Raw genomic sequence first — 6522 nt, forward strand, 5'->3', positions numbered from 1 at the left:
AATGTAAGGTGGAAACGAGCAGACTGGCAGTCAGGAGATGTTAGTTAATAGCCACACTAATAATGGGGATTGCAACCATCCCTTTACTGACTTCCAAATGTTTTCTTACAACAAACATGAAATTACATAACGTCCTCTACTTTCTTACTCTATGTTCTGTTCTGAATTCTGTCTTACTCACTACTTAACACTGTGGCCTCTGAAAATTTGCCAGTCTTCTGAACCTCATGCTAATGATAAGGCCCCTGCTACTTGCTGATGGGCCTTTCAGATGCTGGCTGGATGCTCAGCTGGATATGTGGCTACCACCTGACCTGGATTCCTTATTGCTATGCTCCTGCCATCTGTTAGGACTTGGTGTTACCTGTATGGGACCCAGTCCCATCTTCCCCCATGCAATGCTTGCAGAGGCAATGCACTCCCATGCTCCCTTGGACACTGTGCTCTGGACTCCAGACTGAATGTTTCCTGTGGGCAACTGCAGCTGGGTCTGTTCCCCTAGCACTGTTCCTCATGGGTAGTTCTGAAGCAGAGATTTCACCTTGCTGCCCCTCCTGCTATGCATGCATGGACAAATCACGAGAAGTGTCAGCATCCTATGGTGATGCAGAATGCAGGAATGAAACCAATTTCAAAATCACATTTTAATTCTTTGACTGTTGGATGACAGAATTTATACTCAGTTGGGTTTCCCATTTTTTTATTTCATATTTTCCTGCACAATCTCATCCCCCTGCTGCAGGCTTATCAAGAAATTCTCTAAAGATCTGTATTAAGCATTTAACAGACAAATGAGACATTTCTAGTCTAGCTATCAAGGGTATAACATTTTTCAGATCTTTAGACCAATAATGAAATACCTTGCAGCAATTAAAAATAATGTTACAGAAAAATATTGATGAGATGAAATGATATTTGAGATGTCATCTTAAGTAGAAAAGGCAGGCTGCATTGTAAATAGGAAAGGATGTTACCAAATAATTTGTCAGACACATTCCTGTATTTGCCTGTTATGTAGATGTGAGCCTGGAAGAAGATCTGAAGATAAAATCCTAGTCTTTACCCATATTTGAAAGATGGAGCTTCAACATTCTCAGAAAGGCCTGGACTGCCCGGAACTTGGTCTGTGACCTCAGGGAAATCACTTAACCTGCATTGCCTTTTACAGTGGAAGCTGGGAGGCCAGCAGCCAGCCCCAGGATCAGCACAGGATTAGGGGAGCTAAGGAACGCGGCGGGCTTAGCCCAGGCCTGGCATCCTGAGAGCATACAGTGGACTGCTGTGGCTGTTGCCATTGCCCCGTGCCATTGCTCGTGGCCCAGCAGCTCTGATCTTACTTGGTTGCGTGGATTTTCCTCTGAATGGACCAGCTGTTATTGGCTTTGTGAAGTACAACCACACTTGTTAACTGACAAGAGCAAATGCAATGCAAAATAATAATTTAAAAAAGCAAGTAAATAACCAACAGGCTGTAGGGAGAAGCTGGTTCTTGGTGGGCTTCAACAAGGAAGGTCCCTTAGGGATGTGTTGCATGTCACCACTGAAGAAGAGCGAACAGAGGAGAGGTGGACAGGAGTGTCAGTGACGTCCTGGAGTGCTCCTTAAGGAGAGACGAAAGAAGGATATTTGCCTCTGGCTGAACTCTGGGACTGGAGTAAAGAACCAGCTGGCGAGCAAGGGCTTGCCTGAACCTCCCAGGCTCAGTGTCCAGCCTGGACCCTGTGTCTCCCCTTTCCTTTCATTCATGTCTCTTTCCTACATCTTCACTGTCAGACTGGACTGGCAGCCACACAGCCTGTCTCAAGTGCCTTGAAATGTGTTGAATGGATGTGGCACAGTCCTTGGCAGAGTGACAGTACTCCATAGGAATTTGTTTGTTCCCTTGGTGTGGAAAATGGCAGGCAATGAGCAATGACGTAATGACTAATAACCTAAGATGCTATTTATTATTGGGTAAAGGAATGCTGCTGTTATATTTGCATACACACTCCCAAACTGATTCTTCAAAATAAGGACCAGACCTGGCCCCTCCACATGAGAGATCCTGAAGGGAGAAGACAAGCTGAGCTCCAGGAACCATAGTGCGTGAGGATCTCTGGCTCAGGTGAGTGGTACTGACTCCAGCTGAAGAGGCCAACTGACATAGACAGGGAAGCAGAGCAGCCTCTGGCCCTGCCTTGCTTTTTCCCAGAAGCATGATCTTCTGTGAATTTCCTGAATTTCTAAATATTGTCTCTGATACCTGCCCAGACCACCTTGCTCTCAGCCCCAAGAGCAGCCTGATGTCTACCAAGAGGGCTTCTGCCAATAAGCAGAGCATGGCTGGAGGGCCAGGCAGACACTGAGCTTCGGAGACCTGGAAACGCTGATAATGCTGAAAAATCTCTGATTTTCAGATTCTAGAGAAGACTGATTTCAGAATCTAGAAAGTACTGGTCTTCAGAAAAGAGATTTTGGAAGCCTCAATATTTTGAGTGTTCTTAGGCGAAAAGAGATCCACCTCAGATGGCTGAACGCACTGCTTCTCTAGGGAGCTCTGTGGAAGCCACCTGCATTTATTTTGATACAGGTGGCAAATTCCATAAGCGGCTTACAGGGTTATCCCCAGTACCTCAGTCTGTAGGTATCGTTCTGTCTTCCATCAGGACCACCATTGTCTTCATGTATTTGGGTACCTACATTTCTGCCAGATGTTTCTTATTCTGATGCCATGTGGCTGCCAAATTCTCTGCCACCAATTCCCTGTGTCCCTTGATTTATCCCCAAACTACAAAGGCAGGTGTGCTTGGTAGATTTGGGGGATGCAGCCAAATAACAAATAACTGAAACTCAGAAAGTGGCTATCCACTCCCTTAAAGTTCTATCAGGTGTCCCCACCCAGTGGCCTCCTCCCCTATCTTTCATTGTCTTTGCTGCCAAGTCCTAGAGCCCTCTCATGTCATTTTTAATTTTTGCCAAACCATTTAGTTCCCTTTGTCTCACTCCTAAGCGCTTCTCAAAGGATTGGGTTTCCACACAGACTGCCCATCTCTGCAAACTAAAAGTGGTGTTACCCTTGAGAATTCACTTACCTTCAGATTTTTCATCTGTAAAATGGCAATAATGATTCTTGCCTTACTTCCCTCACTGTGTTGCCCTGAACTAATGTTGGGGAAAGTTCTTTATGAAGTGAGTGAGATGTGGCCTGCAGAATTGAGGGGTGTTTAGAAATCTCTCTCCTCTAAGCCCTCCCAGTGAAGAGGTCCTGTGTCATCCCTTCCCCAAGACATTAGGAGTTGAGCCTTCTGGGACTTTTGGAGGCTCAGTTTTCCATGACAAGAGGCTGGAAAAAACCTGCCTTTCTTTGCAAAGATTAGACTACAGCAGAGGGTCAGCAAAGTTTTTCTGTAAATGTTGGGACAGTCAGCATTTTATGCTTTGCTGGCCAGATGATCTGTCTTTCAAATACTCATCTCTGCCGTTGAAGCCAGAAAGCAGCCATAGACAACGTGTGAAAAAGGACATGGCTGTGTTCCAATAAAACTTTATTTAAAGAAACAGGCAGTGGGACAGATTTGACCTGTGGACTGTAGTTTGATAGCCCCAGGACTAGAGCAATACACTTTGAACTTTCGATTACATTTTTATCAAATGTTGTCAAGATCCATAAAAATGATACCCACAGTTTGGAAACATTGCTTTGGAGGGGCAAAAATCAAAGAAGGAGTGATAGAAGAAGCATGGTCAAGTCTTACAAGGCCTTCCTGGACACGGCAAACATTTCTAAGCAGAGAGCAAGGCTGATGGCCAATCAGCACTAGGGGAGTCCAGCAAGGTTTCTGGGGTCAGAAGTGCCATAACTGGTCTCCTTCCCTTTCTACTCAGGTCCTACCTTTCATCCCAGGCTCCTGTTGAGTCATTTCATTGTGTTAAAAATGTCATTTTTGAAGGACTCAGGTGTGAAAATGGAGTCTGAAGACCAGGAAAGAGACGAGCCCCAGTGCTGCTCAGAAGGTAAGATTTTTGCAAACATTCATACTAGGGCCAAAAAATAACTCCTAAAGCAGGACCTTGTAGGTTTGTGCACAGACCCATTCCTTCCTGTTGACCTTGCATGGTAAGTGACCTTTGAGAACTTCCCTGGTAAATGAATTAGACAAGAGAAATCCTTGAAGGGAAAATGAAGCTTTGCCATGGGTGTCTAGGTACGTTAGGTAGTAGATAAACAGATCACCTTCACCCACAGATCCAGGGCTTTGAAGTCCTGACTCACCAACTGGATGGTTCTGGATCATCCAAATGCATTTCTTTCCTCCCAGCCTGCTCAAGCAGAGGAGAAGGCCCTGCAGTGGAGGAGGCTGTCTGAGTCTGGGGTGGGAAAATGACACCGGCTTAGGGCTTCTGAGTGCCCCATGGAGGAAGGCACTTGGCTGTTGGCTCAAGGGGGATGAAAAGAGGAGGCTTTGAACCCAAATGACTGTCTAATGCATGGAGTGTGAAGGGAGAGGCCTATAACATGACAGAGGCCCAACCCCTGAGCCTTCAACTCACACATAACAATCCGTGTTCCCAAACTAAAAATAGGACATTTGTCTGACAAATGTGGATCTGCCAACAGAGAGGTTTGGAACTAGCCCTGCTCCTGGAACATGGGCCATGTGATGGCCACCATGCACATTCTGTCCCTTAAGCAGCAGGGAGTGCACACCAGGAAGGCATAAGCACTAGATACTGTAATTTCCCAACCCTGGGAAACTCCAAATGGTGACAATGAGGCCATGTCCTAATTCTGCCTCTTTGTAGGTGGCCTGTGTAGAAAGGGAAGAGTCTTCCTCTGACTCCCAACACAATCCTTTTGAGTCTCTGTCTGAACCTGGCCTGGGACAGCTCCACCTTCCCCCATTCCTACCTCACCAAGGTGCAGTCCTCCTGCTTCTTAGAAGCATAGACTGTCAGAGCTGGAGGCACAGACAGGGAAAATGAGGCTCAGAGTGGTGAGAGGCAGAATTGCCTCAGACAGCCAAGTAGTTAGCAAGGCCAAGACTGTGTAGAACCTTCATACCAGAGCACAAGGTTTGAATTTTCTTCTTCCCTGGGTGCTATATACTCTCAATGTGCAAAGGTTGTTTGGATTATGACCAGGGATTTCATTCAGGTATTTCTCAAACTTAATGTTTTATCAGGTAGAAGGCTCCAGATTATTCTCAGATTAATGTATACTATACCCCCTGAATTAATGCAATGCATATGTTTGTAATAATTAAGGGTTCTAGGAAGTTCTGCATTCAGAAACTAGGTTAGCTCTATTTCATTTCCGTTTCTACCATTTTTGACCAGGAAAGTTTTGTTTTGTTTTGTTTTGTTTTAGAGAGAGAGACAGAGGGTTGGTGGGGCGGGAAGGACAGTGGGAGAGGGAAAGAGAGAATCTTAAGCAGGCCAGCACAGAGTCTGACGTGGGGCTCAATCTCACAACCTTGAGATCATGACCTGAGCTGAAATCAGGCTTAACTGACTGAGCCACCCAGGCACCTCCAGGAAAGCTATTTTTTATGCCATTACTGTCTCTGTGCTTTAGTGTCTCTCAAAACATACAAAAAAGAAGTAAAGCATTAAATGGGCCCTGATGTTTCTAAATCCCTAGAAAATCCCAACTGTATGTGCTAACCTCACTGTCTCTGATTTCAGACTTTACCAGAAGCCCCCCGGAGCCAAACATGAGCCTCCCCACAATGAGCTCTCCCTATTCATGTAAGGCCCCTGGGTGAACTGATGAGGGTGGTGATGGGTGAGGGTGGGGATGAGGGTGGTGCCACTATGTTCTCTTAGGGAAGTCAGAGGATCAGAGATGGGGGATACCTAAGGGTGCTGTGATGAGGCTGAGGCTTTTCCTTTGTGGAAGTGAATCTCAGGAGGGTCAATAAGAAAGATGAACCCTGGGTGGGCCTCTGCCTTTCCAGAGAGGTGCAGGTAACACATCCTGCTGAATGGCACAGGAGAAGAAAGGTTATGAGCCTGGGAACCTTCCATGTCCTTCTGACCTTTGCCATGAGGCTAGCTAACAACCCTGACCTCCTCACATAATTTATGAAAAACAGGAATTTGGCCAGCAGAGGGCGCACACGAAGCTCACACCACTAGTGCCTTGGCAGCCCTCACAGATCTAGAACCTTCTCATAGGCTACTAGATAACTTCATGATGACCTTAAGAAAATTCAAGTGCAGAAACTGAGGAAGCGAGGGAGGGTACCTACCCCAGGTGACACAAGTATTAAGTGCCAGATGCTGGAATTTAAAGGTACTGTGACATCTGTCAGCCCAAGTCAGGTTTTTTTTTTTTTAAAGATTTATTTATTTATTTGACAGAGAGAGACACAGTGAGAGAAGGAACACAAGCAGGGGGAGTGGGAGAGGGAGAAGCAGGCTTCCCGCTGAGCAGAGAGCCCGACGCGGGGCTCGATCCCAGGACCCTGGGATCATGACCTGAGTTGAAGTCAGACACTTAACGACTGAGCCACCCAGGCGCCCCCCCAAGTCAGGTTTAAG

At 46.2% G+C, this 6522-nt stretch overlaps 1 long non-coding RNA gene across 1 annotated transcript; it reads left to right on the plus strand.

The window, feature by feature from the left end:
• The first annotated feature begins 1038 nt into the window (after nt 1-1038).
• Nucleotides 1039-5729, plus strand: LOC116636358. Its single transcript, XR_004300328.1, has 3 exons — nt 1039-2104; nt 3865-3993; nt 5665-5729. It is a non-coding gene; the product is annotated as an uncharacterized LOC116636358 (long non-coding RNA).
• Nucleotides 5730-6522: the final 793 nt, after the last annotated feature.

The sequence above is a fragment of the Phoca vitulina genome, unplaced genomic scaffold (assembly GCF_004348235.1).
Source record: "Phoca vitulina isolate PV1807 unplaced genomic scaffold, GSC_HSeal_1.0 scaffold12, whole genome shotgun sequence".
NCBI lineage: Eukaryota > Metazoa > Chordata > Mammalia > Carnivora > Phocidae > Phoca > Phoca vitulina.